This window comes from Clinocottus analis, unplaced genomic scaffold (assembly GCF_023055335.1).
Source record: "Clinocottus analis isolate CAN_PGR_092001 unplaced genomic scaffold, fCliAna1.0.p SCAF_8, whole genome shotgun sequence".
In the NCBI taxonomy this organism is placed as follows: Eukaryota; Metazoa; Chordata; class Actinopteri; order Perciformes; family Cottidae; genus Clinocottus; species Clinocottus analis.
The window spans coordinates 3,408,993-3,430,630 of NW_027176240.1; positions in this window are offsets into that span (position 1 = coordinate 3,408,993).

Genomic DNA, 21,638 nt, shown 5'->3' on the forward strand with positions numbered 1-21,638 from the left:
AGACCTGCAAGTGCACACATTCACACACACACACACACACACACACCCTCTACACAGGCCATCACATTCTAATCACTGCACCCTGCCCCTTCAATCTCTCTTTCTCCTCATCTTCCTTTTTTCCTTCACTCTGCCACCCCTCCCCTCCTCCTCTCCCCGTCTCTCTCCCTCCCTCCTCTCCCTCTTTCCTTCTATCTCGTCCTCTCCTCTTCCTTTCCTTCCCGCGTCCCACCGTTCTCTCCATCCCCCCGTGCCGGGCGTCCCTCTCGTGTGTAATTGGGGTAAACATCCGGAGACACTTCAGGGCGTCGACACCTGGTTGTGACACCGTGTCCCCCGTTACCGCGAGGACCCACAAGCCCCTCCCCCCGCCGCGAGCGACGACGCCCCCGTTGACCTCCTTATGTCCTCATTATGATGACCTCTCGTGGAATGACATAATGGCGTCCGCTCATTAACACCGTGTTCAAGCTCAGGTTGTGATGACAGAGCTCCCGGCGGCGTTATCGACAAACCCGCCGCCCTCTTTGTGGATTCTGACGCTCATCACTTCCTTCCTGTTGGAGCAGGAAGTTGAGGTTCGTTGAGGGGATTGTAGTTTGATTTCAAACGTGAGAATGTGGAAAAAATGTGTCATGACTTTATATGCTGTATATATACATTTTAAAGTAGTACCAGTTACACCTGAAGACGACGTATTTTGAAGGATGTCGCCGTTTTCCGGGAAATTCGTGGCGGACGTGCGCTCCTGAGGGCTTTGCACGCCGCAGGGTGCTCCACCAATAAATTCACGGAAATGCTAAATTATGCACGAGGATATCTTTCTGTGTTCTGTGTGAAAATGCTAAATAAAAATATAAATATATTCACGTGCAAATTAATTGCAGGGAACAAAACGGAGCGTAAAAAAAACTTAAACCCCAATACGTTGATTTTTTTATTTTTTATACTTGATATTTTAATACAGGATTTTGACATCGAGAAATAAATCCCTTGAAATTAAGAAAGAATAAAAGTAAACAACCATCCATCTGACAAAGAAAGACCAAAAAAGAAAAAAAACTGATTTAACAAGTGAATCAATTGGCTGCACAACCAATAACTGTGGATGCCATACATGCAAAAAAAAAGAGTAAATAAGTAAAAAAAAACATGCAACACAGTCAATTTTAAGCTTTTTAGATGGTGCCATTTTCACCGTATTGCACAAACGTGATATTGTACAACCACGAACCAAACCTCTGTGACAACATACTGCATATATGGAGCTTCACAAAGGGAGAATATATGGCGGGAGGATCGGACCTTCTTGCTGTAGAATATATCCAATAACATCACTGATAGCTTTGTGACACTAAGATGTCACAATTCAAGAGCATTGCCTTAAAAAACAACTCCGAATTGTGACAGAAAGGTCTGGAGGATTGTCAAGATGCTCCAGTCACTGGGTCAACCCTTTGTTTAGTGTGATACACTGACACTACTCCTCATATAGCGCACTAGGAACAGTCCTGTAAAATGACATAATATCTTCCCCGGAGGTCAGAAGGTACCTTTCTTTCCCCCTCTCATGCCTATTATTTCCTCTTCATGGCGTCCTGTGATTGTTGGACTGATGAGTCCACCACAGAGAGACCTAACTGACACCGGGCGGCCTCATTGTTATATTTTTTTCTACCTTTTTTATGAAATCCTATTATGTAGGAGAAAAAAAAAAAAAAGGTTCAAACAGTCGCGAAAATCGCACATATACCGAAGCGGACCCGGCGGATTCATAAGCCTATAATGAGCTCCTACAGAAACTCTCCGCCTGTGAAATGGGGCAGAATTAGAGAGGATTAACCACAAAGTAACCCTGTTCAGGTCCATTGTCATTACATCTGTCTCCTCTCCTCCTTTGTCCTTCTTTAATTTCCTCCCCTCCTCCGTCCTCCCTGTCGCTGTCCTCCTGTGATGATGATTTTATAAACCTGTCATCTTCCTCGCCGACACGTCTCCGATCCTCTTCGCCTTCGCTTTGTTCCCCCTCTCCCTCTCCTCCCCTCTGTTGCTCCTGCTCCCTCGGTGTCTTTGATAAGGCCTGTCAGATTAATTAATGTGATTAAGCGTCCGCATCCGCGCTGATAACAGACCTTCAAAAAAAAATCAACGAAGGGACATTAATGTGACACATTGGCTGGTCGCGCGATGGACCGAGTGGGAGACGGTGACGGAGGGGTGACCTGGTCCAGCGCCTGTTCGCGTGGATCGAGTACGCTGGGCTGGCAACTCATACCTTTCAGTGCATGCTAGCTCATGCTAGTTCATGCTAGTGCATGTGAACCTGCCCCACCGGCTGGATTATAGTTCATGGACACCTAGCCCTTAGCTTCCCCCTCAGGTAAAGACATGTTGCTGCGTCGATCTTGCCAATTTTTTTGCACTGTTAGCTCCGTTAGCGCTGTTAGCTCCGTTAGCTGTGAGCGGCCACCTCAGCTGTTGCCATGTTGAGAGCCATTTAGAGGCAAATACAAGTACCCTGGATACAGGGAACCTTTTATATTCAGTGCATGTTAGTTCATGCTAGTGCATGTTAGTTCATGCTAGTGCATGTTAGTTCATGCTAGTGCATGTTAGTTCATGCTAGTGCATGTGAACCTGCCCCACTGGCTGGATTATGGCGTTCATGGACACCTAGCACCTAGCTTCCCCCTCAGGTAAAGACATGTTGCTGCGTGAGCACTCTTGCCATTTTTTTTGCACCGTTAGCGCTGTTAGCTGCGAGTCGCCAGCTCAGCCGTCGCCATGTTGAGAGCCATTAAGAGGCAAATACAAGTGCTGTGGATTCTATACAGGGAACATTTAAATATTCTTAATAATTTGTAATTTATTCACCAAATGAATATATGTTAAGTAACACAATATATTCTAAAGTTAGAAACTGTTTGCCGATATCATTTGTTGTTTTTTTTGTTGCGTGTTTTTGTCTGCCAAGGTGCTTTTATTTCTAAGGCGAAAAAATATGGTTAAACCGGAAGTTCAATACATTTACTTTACATTATTGCATTTACTCTCATACTTTGGTTTTACTTTTTTTTTGGTTTTATACATATATATATATATATATATATATATATATATATATATATATATATATATATATATATATATATATATATATATATATATATACTGTTCTGGGCATGGAACAAAAGGGGGATGGGACGTGACAGCAGGTGAATGTGTGGGTGACGGAGGTGATGTTCTGCATATTGATCCCTGCAGGACGTAATATTTGATCAGGAAAAAAAAAAGATCTGATAAAAGATCACTCGTGGTCGTCCACATGTTTCTTCCGAGTTAGTCCTGGGTTTCCTGTCTCATTAACCCCGGGCAACCCTTCCACTCTGCCTCGGGCTAAACGAGGCTGCGTATTGGTGCAATTTGAAAGTTTTTAGCCAGAATATAGCGACCATTCTCAACTTTTGCAAATTCAGTAATAGGCCCCAGAGCTATTTGGTGCATTGGGAAAAGTGTGTGAATTTTCGCCGGGGGCCTTTGCTCCCAGGATAGTTCACAAATAACCAGAGGCGAGGAGGGTCAAAAACCAAACTCTTCAGTGGAGAGCTCTCGTGTTCATCGGCTATACATGACATGTGAGTGTGTGTGTGTGTGTGTGTGTGTGTGTGTGTGTGCTGCAGATGGAGGAGGTGTGTGTGTGTGTGTTTGTGTGTGTGTGACAGGGCCGTCGGCTAATTCATCCATAGCTCTAATGCAGATCTGTACTAGTCAAAGCGTGGCGGGAGGGGGGAGAGGAGGAGGGGGCAACTGGTAGTAAAATGTGAGAGCTGTGCAACCAAAACGGACAGGCTAGTGCATTGTGGGAAAGTTGCTCAAGAGCTTAGTTTACGTGTAATGCCGTTAGATAGCTCTGGGAACTGGCTTTTTTTTTTTTTTTAACATTTTCATAGATGGAACTGCTTGAAACTAAAACACGTCGTTGGTCCAACATGGCGGCTCGTTGAGAAACTTTTTTTCGTTTGCAAAAAAAAAAGTTCACAAAATTATTTTTTTTAGGGGAAGGGAGGGGGGGGTCGTGACACGTGTTGCGCCGGTTGCCCAGGATTGCCACGAAAGTAACCGAGACCTCAAACTTTAGGCAAATGAAGATCAGCCAACTGTGGGAAGTGGCTTTTTTCTCTCTTTACATTTGGAAGGGAACAGCTTGAAGCTAAAACACGTCGTTGGTCCAACATGGCGGCTCGTTGAGAAACCTTTTTTCTATTGCGAAAAAAAAAAGTTCACAAAAATGTTTTTGGGTGGAGTTTTTCGTGACACGTGTCGCGCCGGTTTGCCCAGGATTGCCACGAAAGTAGCCGAGACCTTGAACTTTAGGCAAATGGCGATCAGCCAACTGTGCATTGCGCAGCCGCTCACACAGACAATGAATGTTAAGCCCCGTTCCACGAAAGTTTAACACAACCAGGAAACTGAAAAAGACCTTCGTTACACACATCTAGCGCACGTAATACGTTCTGGAGCTTTCTGCAAACACTTCACATGAAACTAGACCCACGTAATGTTTGAGATGCTCTTACCAGTAAACCCGTCTTCATGATCATTTCTATTCATTTTCGGGACACGGTGGTCAATTGGGATCAATACCTGACGGCAAAAGGGAAGAAAAACAATATTTTGCAATAACCAAATGTTTGTAATCACAGGCTGCTCTCGCTCCTGTTTTGCTGCTATAAAACAGCAACACACTCACCTGGCACTTACATTGCGTTCAGTATTTATACTGCATTGTGCCTCAAGTGTTCTAATTGGAAAATAGCAACTGACTTGATTTACATAAGTGGTCCTAATAAATCAGGCACTAAACTGAGCTAAGCTGCTTGTTAAGTTGTGCACGCCGGTGTAATGAACGTGCCTCTAAAACACCGTCCTCCGTGATTTATTTAATGTTGGAAGCGGGTTTTAACCGTCCCACGCCACCTCACGAGCGCCGTCGGGCGTCTTTGTTCACGTGTGTGTGTGTGTGTGTGTGTGTGTGTGTGTGTGTGTGTATGGGTGGGCTCGTTTGACCTAAAAATAAAATTTTACCACATGAAATAAATCATTTTACCACATGATTGATGAAATTGCGGATGACTGAGGGGCTGGTGAAGGCTGAGACTCATTTATAACGTGTGTGTGTGTGTGTGTGTGTGTGTGTGTGTGTGGTGACAGTCTGCAGAGACGTGCAGCATCTTAAACACAGCTCCTCATGAAGGCTGCATGACCCAGATTAAACACTGTATTTCCTGTTTGTGTGCTTGATATGTCACAACTTTACAATATTACAATATGATTTAAATGTGATGACGCATGAGATCAAGGAGTTTAATATTATACGTGTGTATCATTTCATTTATTTAAAAGTTTTTGTCGGAGAATATTTGTGATTGGCTGCCTAGTATTCCTTTAAAGTGTCCAAGTAAACTATATCAAGATTAAAGTTACCTTTAAGTTTAAGTATGACGCCACAGCAAAATGTAAAGCGATGAGTACGAGCCAATCAGAGGTAGAGTCGTGTCTTTGTGGAAAACAGGTCATTGGTCAGTCAACTTAACCACCTTCATAAACCTAACTATGTGGTTTTGTTGCTCAAACCCAGAAGTTAATTTTAAAAACGAGCGTGTGCGTCTATTGCTTAGAAAAAAATCCCTCACACCTCGAAAAAAAAGCGACACGGCTTCGTAGCGCGTCATAGTTTGCACCGACGAAGCTGCGATATTTGACGAATACGTCGCTGCGGTCCAAAATAGACGAATGCCACTCGAGCGATGCAGAAGAGCGACGATGCCTCGTCGGTGGCGCGAAACACACGTTTTCTACCGCAACGACAGTCTGCCTCCTCCCCGCATCGCTGCGACGATGAAACACCTGGAGATGAACACCATTTGGAGGGGACATGAGAAATGGAGTCGTTCAGCTTCCTGGAGACCTCCATCATCAGCAGCTGTTGTAGGTGTTGAATGGGAACATCTGCCAAAATGAGAGACCAACAGGGAGACGAGAGCATGATGCTGTTCCTAATTTTACTGATCGGTTGTTGAATGTCTGGCCATTTAAAATCCACCACGCAAGCTGGATTAAGCTTTCAACCTGATTCAGAAATGTTTTTTTTGGGGCTGGGCAAGTTAACGTGTTATTATCACGTTCACTTTTTAATCGATTAACGCCGATAATTGATCATGCATTAACTGCATTTTTTTTTTTGGTGGGCTTTTACTTTGAAGGCGGTTAATTTAGCCACGCCGTGGTTAATCAGTGAATTTTTTTCAACTTTGCCCAGTCCTAGTTTTTTTTTAATCTACAGTTCTGGTTTGTTCTTTCTACAAAACACACAGTATTCCATGTAGTTATAGTCAAAGCAGCGCAGGGAACTTCCTTCTGACGTTATACTTTTTATTTTTGATTGTTTAACTCAAATCCGCTGCAAAAAAAAAAAAAAAGAAGGTAAAATGTTCAAGCTCTGCGACGCAAACCGCCACAGTTCTTCTCGCGGTTCAAAGGCGACAAGACTTTACTTCAGTCGCTCCACGACACCCCGAGACGCCCTGAACCGCCGTTTCTTTCTCCACCGGGAAGCCGCGCACACACCTCTGCTCTTCTGCAGCCTTTCACCAAAGTCTACAAAGGCCCTGAAAGCCTTTTAACAAGTGAATATAAAGGCAGAAAGTCTAACACCAGGTTTTTTTTTAGTTTTTTTTAACCCCCCCCCCTTTCTTTTTTTCAAGTTGAATGCGGTAGCGGTGTCAGTCAGTCGGCGCCGTGCGACTTGTTCGGAGAGAGCGTGGGTGACATCGCTGCCGCGCTCTTTTCATTCGCAGTCATTCTGTGTCAATTTCACCCTCCTCTCTCAATCTATTTTTCTTTTCCTCTGACTAAACCGGGGTGTGATGACTTTGTGACAGCGCCAACGGAAAAAAAAAAAGGCCCATTTTTGAAGTTTTGAAAGTGTGGGGTGCTTGTCAAGGGGGCAGAGCGGGGGGTCTTTGTGTGGAGTGAGTCAATGTGTGCGTCTCTGCATGTACATTTGCGTGTCTGAGTTTGTAAATGTGTGATGCGCGCTCAGAGTGACAGGTGGTGGGCCGGGGGAGGGCGAAGAGGAAGAGGATGCACATTTTAAAACCGAGTGACTGATGGCTTGATTGCCATGGCTGATTTAAACCATAGAAGATATAAAAAGCCGATATTATCTTAACTTTCTTTCAATCTTAACTTTTGTCTTCGGCTATTTTCGGAGTTGCAGAATTACTCAGACAGGAAGCTCGCGAAAAAGTGAAAGAAAGGAATCAAACAAGTTCAGGAAACAACGTCAGACTCTATGTTGATGAAGGCCAAAAAGCATTTAGGGAATCAAGCGTGAGACATTTCATTTAACGTGATGTATTGTTTGCATTTGATTCATGCACATCGCTCTCTGTGCATTCTAAAGTCAACTTGACACTTTAGTCAAGTTTATTTATTAATAAAGAGCACGATAGATGTAGTGCCATGTTTTAAAACCACAACACCGTTATGAAAGAGAACACATAATGCAACGGTATCTGCAAACTGTTATACTACAACTACTATTTGGTTAAAGTTAGGGAGGGATTGTGGTGACTTAACCCCAGAACAATAACGTAGGGGGATTTTTCCCTGAGCGATTGTGGTTGTGTTATTTTCATTGTGTTGCTTTTGTCCTTGTGTAGCTTCATGCCGCTCACTGACATCATAGAAGGTGGGCGTGTCTTATTGAAGGCAGGTGTGTCTTATTGAAGGTGGGTGTGTCTTATTGAAGGTAGGCGTGTCTTATTGAAGGCAGGTGTGTCTTATTGAAGGTAGGCGTGTCTTATTGCAGGTGGGCGTGTCTTATTGAAGGTGGGCGTGTCTTATTGAAGGTGGGCGTGTCTTATTGCAGGTTGCGTGTCTTATTGCAGGTGGGCGTGTCTTATTGAAGGTGGGCGTGTCTTATTGAAGTTTGCAGGTTGCGTGTCTTATTGCAGGTGGGCGTGTCTTATTGAAGGTGGGCGTGTCTTATTGAAGGTAGGCGTGTGTTATTGAAGTTGGGCGTGTCTTATTGCAGGTGGGCGTGCCTTATTGAAGGTGGGCGTGTCTTATTGCAGGTTGCGTGTCTTATTGAAGGTGGGCGTGTCTTATTGAAGGTGGGCGTGTCTTATCGCAGGTGGGTGTGTCTTATTGAAGGTGGGCGTGTCTTATTGAATGTGGGCGTGTCTTATTGCAGGTGGGCGTGTCTTATTGAAGGTGGGCGTGTCTTATTGAAGGTGGGCGTGTCTTATTGAAGGTAGGCGTGTCTTATTGCAGGTGGGCGTGTCTTATTGAAGGTAGGCGTGTCTTATTGAAGGTGGGCGTGTCTTATTGAAGGTAGGCGTGTCTTATTGAAGGTGGGCGTGTCTTATTGAAGGTGGGCGTGTCTTATTGAAGGTGGGCGTGTCTTATTGAAGGTGGGCGTGTCTTATTGAAGGTGGGCGTGTCTTATTGCAGGTTGCGTGTCTTATTGAAGGTGGGCGTGTCTTATTGAAGGTGGGCGTGTCTTATTGAAGGTGGGCGTGTCTTATTGCAGGTGGGCGTGTCTTATTGAAGGTAGGCGTGTCTTATTGAAGGTGGGTGTGTCTTATTTAAGGTGGGCGTGTCTCTCTGCTCCAATCCCTGTTTTCTCAACAGGCACGTGTTCGAGTGATTGTCACCCAACGTTACTGATCGAGGGTGAAAACGTTGGGTTTTACCATTGAAGGGAGACAGGACAAGACTCACGAGTGGACCAAAGAATAAGTTCCTAGTTCCATTATTTATATTTGTATCCATGTTTTATTGATGATTCGCACATTTTTAGCCTTTTTTTTATACCTGTTTTCTTAGTTCTATATTTTATATAATAAAAGAAGAGTGCTTCAATTTGGCTTGTATTGTTGCATTTTGATGAGAAGTATATTTTATCAGGTACGTTATATTATATCGGGTAAAATAAACGTTAGTGATGGTGCTACTATTTGTAACGTTAGTGTTCTAAGGTCAGTTTTTAAACTCCAGTCTTCCTCCTAAAATAAAAAAGTCAATGCATATGCACGAGGCGACCTTCCAGCAGTTCGACCTCTACTCCAGCACAAGGACACGCTGAGCGTTGGCACCGGACGTAACTTTTGAGCTGCGAAATCACTCGACGGAACATAAACCTCGACACGCTGGGCTGGTTATGGACCGAAAAGAAGGGAGTCGAACGAGACTCAAAGATCTGGATCGTCAGCGGGCTTCATTTGAGGTCATCCGACTCTCGGTTGACCGAATGCGTCGACCAACATTGTACAATCAAGAGAGCAACCGTCTCCAATTCAAAAGGATATGTTCATTCTGTGTAAGCGGATGCTGCAGAGCTCCTGATGGGGATTAAGCGCCTTGCTCAAGGGCACTCGTCCATCCATCCAGCCATCCCTCCCTCCCTGCGGTCTGCCAGCCAAAGAGCCAAGGAGCCCTTGAACCAGCTGGCCGGCCAGTCGTCTCTTTATTTGGCCACCGCTCCAAAAAGTAATTGAACCGCGCATGTAAGAGGCCTAAAAGGCAAACACACTCTCTCTCTCTCTCTCTCTCTCTCTCTCTCTCTCTCTCTCTCTCTCTCTCTCTCACACACACACAGACACACACACACACCAGCTTTCGGTTTTGCTCCGTTCCATCTTCTCTTTGTTTCATCCTCGCTCTATATTTCTCTTCTCCGACTCTCCCAGAGCCAGCAGTTAGGATGTGTTGGACAGTCTTGGACTGAGAACTCTCCCCTCGTTCCAATGAGAAAATGTGTTGTGTCTCAATAATCTGAGGTTTGTGTGTGTGTGAGTGTGTGTGTGTCTCTCTGTGATTTGTGTGTGTTGCAAAAACAGATGTAATATCACAGAGAACATCTGCCTCTGGTGTGTTGAAGAGGGTAAAGGATATGCAAAGCTCCACACTTGGCGGGGGTTATGATGTGTGTGTGTGTGTGTGTGTGTGTGTGTGTGTGTGTGTGTTTGTGAGACTGTTTCCCAGAGATGAGCGTTTATTGCTCAATAAATCTGCTTGTGGGTGCCGGGTGGAGGACTGTAAGTGTTTATATAAATGTGTGTGTGTGTGTGTGTGTGTGTGTGTGTGTGTGTGTGTGTGTCCCACCCGTGCATGTTGAGGACTACTGTAGGTCACAGCGAAAAGTCCAAATGAACATTAATGTACATGTTTCTGTGTTTAATGGCGGCCACCTAAAGCACTATGAAACAGCTGTTATCGTTACATGATTGTAAGTGTGTCAAAGTGTGCTTGATTTCTAATAGAATAACTGTTTTTAATTAGTTGTTAATTAACTGTCTATCAGTTAACAGCAGTGTTGGAGATTGTTTAACTACACTTTGCTGTAGCTTGCTTCTTGTTATTTTTTTTACTGATAGCTACAGATACTGCAAAATACCTTTGGGCCATAAAAGTAATGGAAGTACCATTTATTTTACCGTTGCTTCTCTGAAATCGAGCCCTCATCGTCCAGCGATGTGGTTTGACATGGTGTGTACTGTTAGCATCGTTAGCTCTATTAGCTACAAGCCGCCCGCTCAGGTGGCACCATGTTGAGAGCCATTGAGAGGCAATGGAAATGGTCCCGATCTCATATCGTGGAGCTTTTTAAAACATCGTGACCTAATGAATAAATCCTCATTTTTCTGGGCCGTAAACGCACAAACCACCAACTTAAATCTCAAGTACTACATACAGAACCACCTGATTGAGCTCAGTTATTGCTGGCTATGTTTGCCTGAGTGTAGTATAATTAGAATACAACTGGTGAAAGGTTGTTTTTAATCGCTATTACATATTACCGCTGTCACATTAAAAAACATCTTAAAAAGGGTGCGAGTTAATCTGATGAAAAAAAGTGCCACGACGCATTTAAACCTCAGCGTAAGATATAGAAGACGTGGTGGTCAATCTAAGAATAGCAGTTTAACCTTTGTGTGTGTGTGCGTGTGTGTGTTTCATTTGACAGCTACAATATGAATGTTCATAAATATATGAGATCATGAGATGATTTTAAAAGCCTGTGTATTCTACTCTATTCTATTTATTATTTTATTAATCTGTTTCTTTTACAGCCTGGGGTTTCCCTTCTGGAAAAGCTAAGGATGTAGCGGTAGCCATGAGGATAACGACGTACGCTTAAAGACTGGAGGTTGCGGGTTTGAATCCGAGACTGGCCAAGGAAATCCGACTGGAAGGAATCCCCCCCCTGCGCCTTAAAGCGCTCTCATTCCTGCAATGGAAGACTGTGGTTGTGCTGGGAAAGTGTGAGTTCAAAGTATTATGTTTCAGAAAAAAAGCAATCCTCTCCGAATGAAAGTGATAGAAATGACAGCGTGACACCAAAATCCTTCACGGAAATAAATTCTTTTGAAACGGCGTTTTTGGACTGGTTCTTCATGGAAAGCTGAAGTTGTGACATTCTGCAGAAGATCTCATGGCGCAGATGGTCGTCTCTCACTCCTCCTCACTCTCTCGCGTTTCCATCTCCATCATAGATTACATTGGATTAAAATCAGACACCGCAATGTAATATTAATCTCACTAGGTCGTTTTATATTACTTCCGGGGGTATTCTTTATATTCTCCGCAGTTTTCAACACGCATTTACTCCCGTTTGCAATTTTACGGGGAATATTACAGGTAATTAAAACAGCCAGATCTGATGTACCAGCTTGGAAAATAATGGTGTTATTGTATCTTTCTACATACATTGAATGTTAAAGTTTTAAAGTTTTTAAATACAGCTTTTGACTTTCTCCCAGGAGGCCTCAGTTCTCAACCTGTGAACGTTGACTTTACCCTCGTTGCGTTATGTCGTAACGTTAGCTAAAAAAGTCTGCACATTGTTACCCTTGTTGCGTTATGTCGTAACGTTAGCTAAAAAAATCCGGCACATTGTTACCCTTGTTGCGTTATGTCGTAACTTTAGCTAAGAAAGTCTGCACATTGTTACCCTTGTTGCGTTATGTCGTAACGTTAGCTAAAAAAGTCTGCACATTGTTACCCTTGTTGCGTTATGTCGTAACTTTAGCTAAAAAAATCCGGCACATTGTTACCCTCGTTGCGTTATGTCGTAACGTTAGCTAAGAAATATCCTGCACATTGTTACACTTGTTGTGTTATGTCGTAACGTTAGCTAAGAAAGTCTGCACATTCTTACCCTTGTTGCGTTATGTCGTAACGTTAGCTTAAAAAATCCTGCACATTGTTAGTTATGTTAAGGTTTTCATGCTTCTGTTGTGTATTTGTTAACACAAACCGTGACATTTTAATTATTTGTATTCTGCTGCTCAGCTGCATCTCAAATTAATCTCCAGGTTCTCGGCTTTCAGATAATATATATTATGTACATGTGGCATGTACTGTTAACCTGCTACCTACGCCATAAAGATCACATTTCTTCCATTTAAAAAGGCAAAAAAACGGGTCTTTGAGGCTGTCTTAGGAGTTAACGCTCCTTGTTGGCACAATGATTATAGGTCGGACTGTACACTTTACTTATGAACTCACAGAATGCACTTCTTTAGGGATTTTATTTCAAGAACAAAGACCTTCTCGCTCCTCGATTGTAAGCCTCGGCTCTGCCCTGCATGGTGCAAAAGCACTCGCCTTTATGTGCCTCCATTCCCGCCTCGGGGAGAATTTCTGCCTGTGTGCTTTTAGACCTCTTTATAACCTGCTCAACCTTAAAGACGCCGGCCGGGCATGATGGATTGAGACCTGAGAGACGGCTTCACTTTTTTTTTTTTTTTCATTTAACTCAACCCAAACAAAAGCAAAGTGTGAGCCACTCCAGTCTTCACGTGTATCAGCACATATATTTGAAGATGATACTAAAGGAATAGCTGGTAGATCCTGATGTAATGAGACGCGGGTGTCACACCACAAAAAATCTGAAACGACCATTTCATAATTTGTTACAGCTTAGGCCCTTCTATGGTCATAATATTAGGTACTTTTAAATCTGGTACAGTGAATCAGCATAGTCACTGGCAGATACTACAGTGCAGTGGTTCTCAAATGGTAGTACGTGTACCCCTGGGGGTACATGAAAGCACTCCAAGGGGTACTTGAGATTAAAAGAATATATATTTAAAATTAGCATCAATTTAAAAATCCTTTTAAAAATAGTTTATTAATAAATATTCAATAAAATACAAACGTAAGTTCATAAACTGAATTTTATATCCAACACTGATGGCACAGCGCTGTGTATTACATCTTTTTTTTAACCCCAAAATGCTTCGCGCTGGTTCGGGGGTACTTGGCTGAGGAAATATTTCACAAGGGGGTCCATCACTGGAGACATATTGAGAACCACTGACTATGTGCATCTGGACTTGCATGGTTCAGAAAAGCAGAAGAGTTTAGACATCAACGTAAGCCATTGTTATGCAATTGAAAATCGGATGTTTTTCTTCTTCCTTCGTTCCCCCGTTTAGGGTGAAAAAGGGTACAGGAAAAGAAATATAATTGAAATATGTGAGGGGAAGCAGATGACAGCAACAGAATGGAAATAAATGGGAGGAGTGGAAAGAGAGAGCAAGGGTGAAGTAAATGGGAGCCTGACAGATTGAGGCAGGAAAGAAGGAAAATGGGGAAAAAAGGAATAAATGAGGTTGTCAGAGTTTCATTGTATTCATGACAACCACTTGATTGGTAGATTGGCAAACAACATTCTTGGATTAAGTTTCAAGACATGCACAATGGTGGTTTGTCTTCTAAAATGTTGTCACTGAGGACATTAACTCCATGTCAGAGACTCACATAGCCAAGCTGCTGCTTGTCTACCGAATGTGCAACGGCTTCAGGGCTCCTTCTTGTCAGTCCAGCAGTTGCTGACTTCACACTGGGAATAAATGGCTATTTCCTTTTCAAACGTGAGCTACAGTTCAATCCATGCAAGGGATTTTTAAATGGCTTTTTAAATGGTTGTGAAGGCAGCTGAAATTTGTGACGTGCACTAAACTTCTTTGAGGAAATATTTAAAGTCCAACGTGCTCCTTTAGATGCCGTTGATCATTTTCTCAATTTTACATAATTTCTTGAATTCATTTTTTGAAGGCAGTTGCATATGTGATATACACCCACGTGTTACATACAAAAATTGCAGAACAATCTCAGCTCTCTACATAATGAGGCACCATGGCCCCACATGTGACCATCTTTCAAGCCTTCAATACAGCATGATGTTCATTTCGTAAATTATGGTCCATTTAGAGTCAAATAATCCATGAAGTAGGGTATGCTTTAGGGCGGGGCTTACTGTGATTGACAGGAGACTTCAGGTACCGTAACCGTACCCGGCGTCACTACGCCACTCCTACGCATCCGAAATATGGCAACTCAAGGCTTTATAAGAGCAGTACATCCACTTCTTAGATACAGTCTATGATTACGACCCGGCTTCCCGCTTATCGTCCGGCAGCGACCTCTAGTGGCCGTTGGGACTGAAGCGCCGTTGTACAAAGTGTACGTGTAGTACAGGAGAAGTTGCATAGTTTGTATTACTAGTTTTGATTTAATGCTAAATGTGTGTTTTCCTGAAGTAGTCATTAACTCAAAGGCAACATAAGATGTGAACTGTAAGCACAGCTCTGTTCCCTACAGTCTGAAAATAAAGTACAAAGAGTAGGCTACAAAGAAAAGCTGAATTATTTAGCTTGAAGGGATATTTGGCTATGCTGAATGACAAACTATTGTTTTCTTAAGCCTCAAGCTTGTTGATGATCGTGCCCGCGTAGGTGGCGCCGAGGAATTTCAAACATTGCCGTTATAATCAGACTATACATTTCAAGCAGCAGGAGACTAACATAAAAGCCATTAACTGAAATATACCAAAGCAGAGCCGGGGAGAAGAAGATGGAACAGGAAGCAGCCGTTAAAGCCATTTAGGATCCTTCTTTAATGCCAGTGGAAGTCAGACCCTCCCGCTAGATGAGTCCTCAGAGTACAGCATGTGAAAAGCACCAGGAACATTTTGTGCTGTAACCACTGTGAGTCTCTTTCTATCACCATAATGCATTATTTCCTAACTTGGCTCCCTCTGATGTGTAACTTACCGGCCAAACAGAAAGGAGTCTTTGGGGTGTTTTCCACACAAAGGACTCAGACATAAACTGGCTGACTTTTCTACTACTGTGTGGAGACGAGAAGTGGATCTGAGAGGCACATTTCAGTGGCGACAGATCTATTCTTCGGCTAGCTTGAAGACGTGCCATTATAGCCACCGAGGTACAAGACGACAATAAAGTCAGCATCACTCTAGCTTGTGTGTTAACAAGCATTGCGAGTAATAGCAACCTAACAACACAACAAAGCTTTGTCATCTGTCAGGAAAATGTTGAGTGAGCACTCAGGGTCTCAACTACAAAAAGCAGAATAGTTTCCACCGCCAACTCTGATCCTAATCACGCCGCGGAGTTATTTTTTCATCCCGCTATTGATAGCCAACATGAACTCACCTGTCAATCACAGCGAGCTGCAACAATAGCTACAGCTGCACCGGTTTTATTCAGGCGAGCACAAACGCAAAACACATTTGTGGATTCGCCAAAACTTCACCTTTACCTGCTTTTATAATGTTCCCCAAAGTTACCGTTAGCCGTGACATCAAGCACACAGCTAGACAGAGACACAAACGAGGTTTTCCTTTATATTTTGTGTTGATGGTTCAGTATGGTCTTGTCCCTGCACTCTTCTGATTGGATAGCATTCAAAAGACATTATAATGTTGTGTATATCTGCACAAAGTTGACTTTGAGCGGATAAAAGCGCAACCAAGACCAACCGGAGCGCATGAGAAATGCAGTTATTAACTTCATTGACATTAAACCAGAAAAAGGGCCCTTGACTGCTAAAGTGCGAACAGTGTGACTGTCACTCGGCTTTTATGTCTCGTAAAAAAAAAGAGACTTTGAATTGTCTTTATGTATGAAATAAACTATAACTGAAGGATAACCTTGCCCACCCTGACAGTGTGAAGCAGAATAGATAGAGAGACAAGGAGGGCAATTTATGAAGCTCTGAAGTAGTTAATATTCATACCATCATTATTTCAGATTCAAATGAAGACTGGAAGATAACATGAAGAGAAAAGAAACGAGGTGGTACGCGACGCGGATCAACTTCACAATCGCAGATGAAGATCCTTTATTAAGCGATTTAAAATAAAATAAATGTATATTCAAGAAAATGCAACCGCTCGGGGATGGTTTAGGAATCCTCGTGCCGTGTCTTGTTTCATACCTTGGACACGTAGGAAACGTTGTGCATGTAGGAGATCAATACTTTGGTCAAGATTCTACTTTCCTGCCAAAAGAAATACAATTAAAAAAGGCTAACTGTGTCCAGACTGATGAACTCAAGTCACAAACAATGGCTGACTCTTCATTTTTTAACTTCTCCGAGGTTCTCCCTCACCAGGAAGACGCCTGTGATGAAGACTATTTTGCAAAATGTTGGAGAGAGCGGTTAGGATATCAATAAAAAAAAGACATAAATTAGAAAGTTGGCTAAGTGGAACGTATATTTTATTGTGTTTTTTAACCCGAGCACACTCCTTAACTCGTCGACCCTTCAGCATCACATGAGTCACACTGAGCTTTTAACCGACTCCAATCGTGACCAGGATGGATAGAAACAAACACAGGACTTTAACCCAGGAGGCCATTGTTAATGTTGACTCCTAACTTAACTAAGATGCTAATTTTTAGCTAAACCACAATGTTTTCCTAAACTTTTCAAGTCCTTTTGCGCAATTACACCAAAAAACTAAGTAAACCCAAAAACTAAGTAAATTTAAAAATGTCAAAAAAAAGTCAAAAGTGTATTTTAAATGTCAGTGAACACAGAAGCTTATTTAAAAGAAAATAAAAACATTTTTGTATTGACTCCAGCTCTGACCAAGCGTCCGTATTTGATGGTTTGGGACTGAGAATGTGTTTTTGTACTCTAAGGGAAAACGGTAAAAATAACGTAAAGAGAAAATGAACGCTGGATGATGGATGGAGAGGGTTAAAGAGAAAGAAATGGAGAGGAAGTGAGATGCAAATACAGACGGGTTGAGACAGACTGACACAGAGTCGCTCCCTCTGCTTATCGTCCAACTCTCTGCTTGAGTAGATAATCAACTTCAATTTAATCCATGCGTGTGCGTTTGTGTGTGTGTGTGTGTGTGTGTGTGTGTGTGTGTACATACCAGGTTTGAACTGCGGAGGCCATGGGGAGATCACGGGGTCGACAAGCGCAAGAGAGGAGAAAGAAAGTACGAGTTCAAGAGAGCCAGGAAGGTGGGAGAGATAAGAGGGAACGGAAGGATGAAGTGATGGAGGGAGAAAGGGCACAGGAAGGGTAAGGAAGGAAGGAAGGAAGGAGGGAGGAGAAGCGGGGAATTTAGAGGACAGTGCGCCACGGAGGGATGAAACTGAGAAAAGGAGGACGAGCAGACAGGAAAAAGAGAGTGAGAGGAACCTTGTTTTCACTGATAAGCACATATCAAAGCCGTCTTGGCTGTCAGATCAAAGACTCGGCATCGCCGCGGAGTCGACCTTTTTTTTTTTCGGTATCGCGTGTCCGTTTGAGCCACTGGGATCGGCAATCAGCGATAAGGGATGAGCTGAACCGACTCGGGTGCAACGCGGAGTTCTTTCGGACTCGCCGGGATCCCCGAGACGCGGGAGGAGGAGGACGGGTCGAGAGCCCGTAAATGATGTTGATACGGCGCGACGTGTTTTTTTTTCTTTCATCTTTTGGATTTGCGCACTTTCTTCTCACCTCCAGCTCAACCGACCTTTTCTAGAAATGTCCCGCGTGGAGACCCGTACGTGAACTCTTAGGCTCACGCTGGTTTTTCATTTTGAAACGTTTCTGCATCGTAATTACATGTCACGCTCCGCGGTTTCTTTTTTCTTTTTTTTTTTTTCCAAGTGTGAAAATGTCACCACATGTGTGTTTTTAGGTTCACGGTTCCACCTCGCGCACGTTGACATTTGCTTCACATCTCAAGAATTGAATCAAACATGAAAACCAATGGGTCCAGAAAGCATGTTTACCATGGATGAATGACATAATTGATATCATTATATAAACATATATGACAATCAACAGACATTTAACTTTCCCCGGACATTTGATGGTACATTAGCAGTTGCTGGGAAGGTTTCTGTTTCTTGTAATTTAAGGTGAGGTTTTTGTAATCCTTTCGTCATCTGTTCAATAACGTTGGGCGTTGATGCAATCACTCAATCAATCAATCAATCAATCAATCAATCAATTAATTAGTCAACATCTGAGCCCAACAGGTTTATCCTCCGATACCCAATAACTGATTAGACAGGAACACAAAATCAATGAGACTGACTTCAATTATTTATTTCATTGATCAACATTCTGACTGATGACAAGAACTGTGTGTGTGTGTGTGTGTGTGTGTGTGTGTGTGTGTGTGTGTGTGTGCCGTCCTCGGCTCAAAGTGAGGCGCTTTTCACGCGACACCACATTCATTACATTTTTCTAAAATAAAGTGAACCAGAAATGGAGCTCAGTCGGGTGTTATTGGAAATGATGTGGAGGTCAAAAGGAGAGAGGGAGGCGAGGCCGAGAGACGGATTAAAAGAAATAAACTGCAGCTCCTCATGTTTGATGAAGGGAGGATGCAGCCGGCCGTCACGGCAACTACTGAGACACTTTATTGGGTTAAAGTCTGGTGACATCTCAGCCAGACGGGAGCTTGTTTTCAAGGGTTTGAACCATTTGCAGTGTAAACAGATCCAAATGGTTTACATTTCCTCTCCAGCCAAAGGGCGTTATTAAAAAAAAAACACACACAAAAAAGACTCTTTAGGGCCTCCAGTCGAGTCCGGTGACCATCAGGTAGCAATAACAGTCGAGAACCCGGATTATTCGGACAAATTATTTTAGTGGCTGAGTTCACGAGAAAGCTTTCTCTTCTATTTTATGGCTCTCGGTAAAGGAAGCAGTGACAGAACAAAGAGAATAAAACACAGGAGAACAAAACATAGAAAGAGAGAGACAGAGAGAGAAAGACAGAGAGAGAGAGAGAGAGAGAGAGAGAGAGAGAGAGAGAGAGAGAGAGAGAGAGATAGGCAGGTAGGTAGATAGATAGAGAGAGAGAGCTAGAGAGAGGGAGACAGAAAGAGAGAGAGAGAGATAGGATAGAGAGAGAGAGAGAGGCAGGTAGGTACATAGATAGATAGATACATGGATAGATACATAGAGAGAGAGAGCTAGAGAGAAAGCGAGAGAGAGAGATAGGATATATAGAGAGAGAGAGAGGCAGGTAGATAGATAGATAGATAGATAGATAGATAGATAGATAGATAGATAGATAGATAGATACATGGATAGATACATAGAGAGAGAGAGCTAGAGAGAAAGCGAGAGAGAGAAAGGCAGATAGATAGACAGATAGATAGATAGACTGTTAGATGATAGATATATAAGCAGGTAGATGGATGGATGGATGGATAGACAGTTAGTTACCTACCTAACTGATAGGTGGATGGATAGATGACAGCCATTAATTCATACATTTTAACGTACTTCATGATGGAAAGAGAATCCTTATGTTTTTTTTCAACAACGGTTCTTTAACTCTGGTGCCGAGCGTCAGATTGATTCATGAAACGAGCCCTTGGACGGCTTCCCAGTTAGCCCGGCTGCACAGGAAGGAATTGATCTCCACTGACTTGTTGATCGCGTGAGAACCACGACACACAATCTGCCAGTCGGGTCACATGTGCAGCCAAAGACATCGCAAAAAGGTTGAAAGGTTGTTTACACACCGAAAGTTGAAGCATTACCCCAAAAAAAAAAAAACAAGCGGGAAAACGACAAACACAATGAAAGCTGAATATGAAACCAGAAAACAACACACATGAGATGATACATTACCAACATTGAAGAGCTGCAGAAAAACAACATGCAGAAATAATGAAAGCCACGAAGCGGCGTCGGCCCAGAAGAGGGAACACGACTGTGAATGATCAAGTGATGCGACCAAACAGCCACTGAATAGGAATGGTAATTGCCTCAGGACCCTTTACAATATTAATCTTGTAATAATCTGACTACACAATGACCAATCTCTTGACAATCACGGCGTGCGCGCGTGAACCATTATTATAAGATGAATCCAATTTTAGCATTTAGATTGAGTTTTTTTTTTCGGAGAAAACTACCGCAGTGGATTTTTTTTGTTGTCAACGGATCAGAAGCTGCTGCCTGCAGGTCCGGTGTCGGTCAGCTGTGCAGAGGGGCTGCTGGGGAATTTTATTTATTTTATTTTTTGGGGCTCGAGGATGCCGCGTCCCCGCTGACCGGAACATACGAGCCGTGCCCTTCAGCTGCGCATCTCGTTAAAAACCATCTGAAGCGTCGGATCTGGTTTGAAAGGAACGCAACTGATACGTCTGCGTGGCACTGTCACTGAATAGGAAAGTGAGCCAAAGGGCAAGGCTGTGTGTGTGTGTGTGTGTGTGTGTGTGTGTTTGTGAAAGAGAGAAACATGGCCAGATTTTATGTGGACGAGTAAGCCAAGTGATTTAAAGAGGGCACAAAAGGGCCACGTCCATAAATGAGTGAAATGGAGAGGCATAAACCATGAATACAAGACAACGTGGCTCTGTGTTTATGCGTGTGTGTGTGTGTGTGTAAATCATCGATTTTTAGGGTAGTGAAAGTGTGTTTATTCATGCAGTGACCCACATATGCTCCCCAGAAAGGCCGCATCAAAAGCCTCATTGTCCTCCTCCTCTCGTTCCCTTCTCCTCCTTCCTCCCTGTCGCTCTCTCTCCTCCCTCTATTTCTCTTTCCCTCCCTCGCTCCATCCCCCCTCTCCGTCTCCGTCTGTCTCTCTTGGGGTCTTTTTAAAAGCCGGTCTTGACAGTCTCAGACAGATTTCCCCCCCCTGCTCCCCGCCCCGCCCCTACACACACACACACACACACACACACACACACAAACACACACACCTCCCCGGCTTCCTCTACTTCCTGAACCCCGTGGTAAAGTGAAACCTTGCACAGTAACACACAGCAGCAGCGGGAAAGTGAGAAATTGACGGCTTCGGTCACTCGGCATCGGGAGCCTCCTCCATCTTCATCGACCTCGGCTCGAACCCGAGACGGGCCCCCGCAGAGCGCCGGTTCTGAAAGAGTTTGAGATCTTCTAGGACGGGGGATTTACTTATAACAGTCAGATTAACTCACCTCGGCTCGAAATGTAATCTGTCTTCCAAATTTGTGAATGGAGCAAAGCAGAATATTTGTTGATTCATAAAAGTTGGGGCCATTTCACGAGGCAATTTACACTTTTGATTAATAGCATTTAATATCGTGTCGTCAGGTTACTCCATGTCTGCACGTCGTCATGGAACAATTGACGCATTGATTAAACTTGGAGGCATGAAGACGTTTAGATATCCGGGTTAAAACTAAAGAAAACTAGGTTGAAATGTTTTGCTATTGTTTTCGCAGAATGCATTTCAGTGTTAAGTTTGTCCGACAGGAAGTTGTTCGATGCATTTAAATCATGACTCTTTTCTAAAGAAA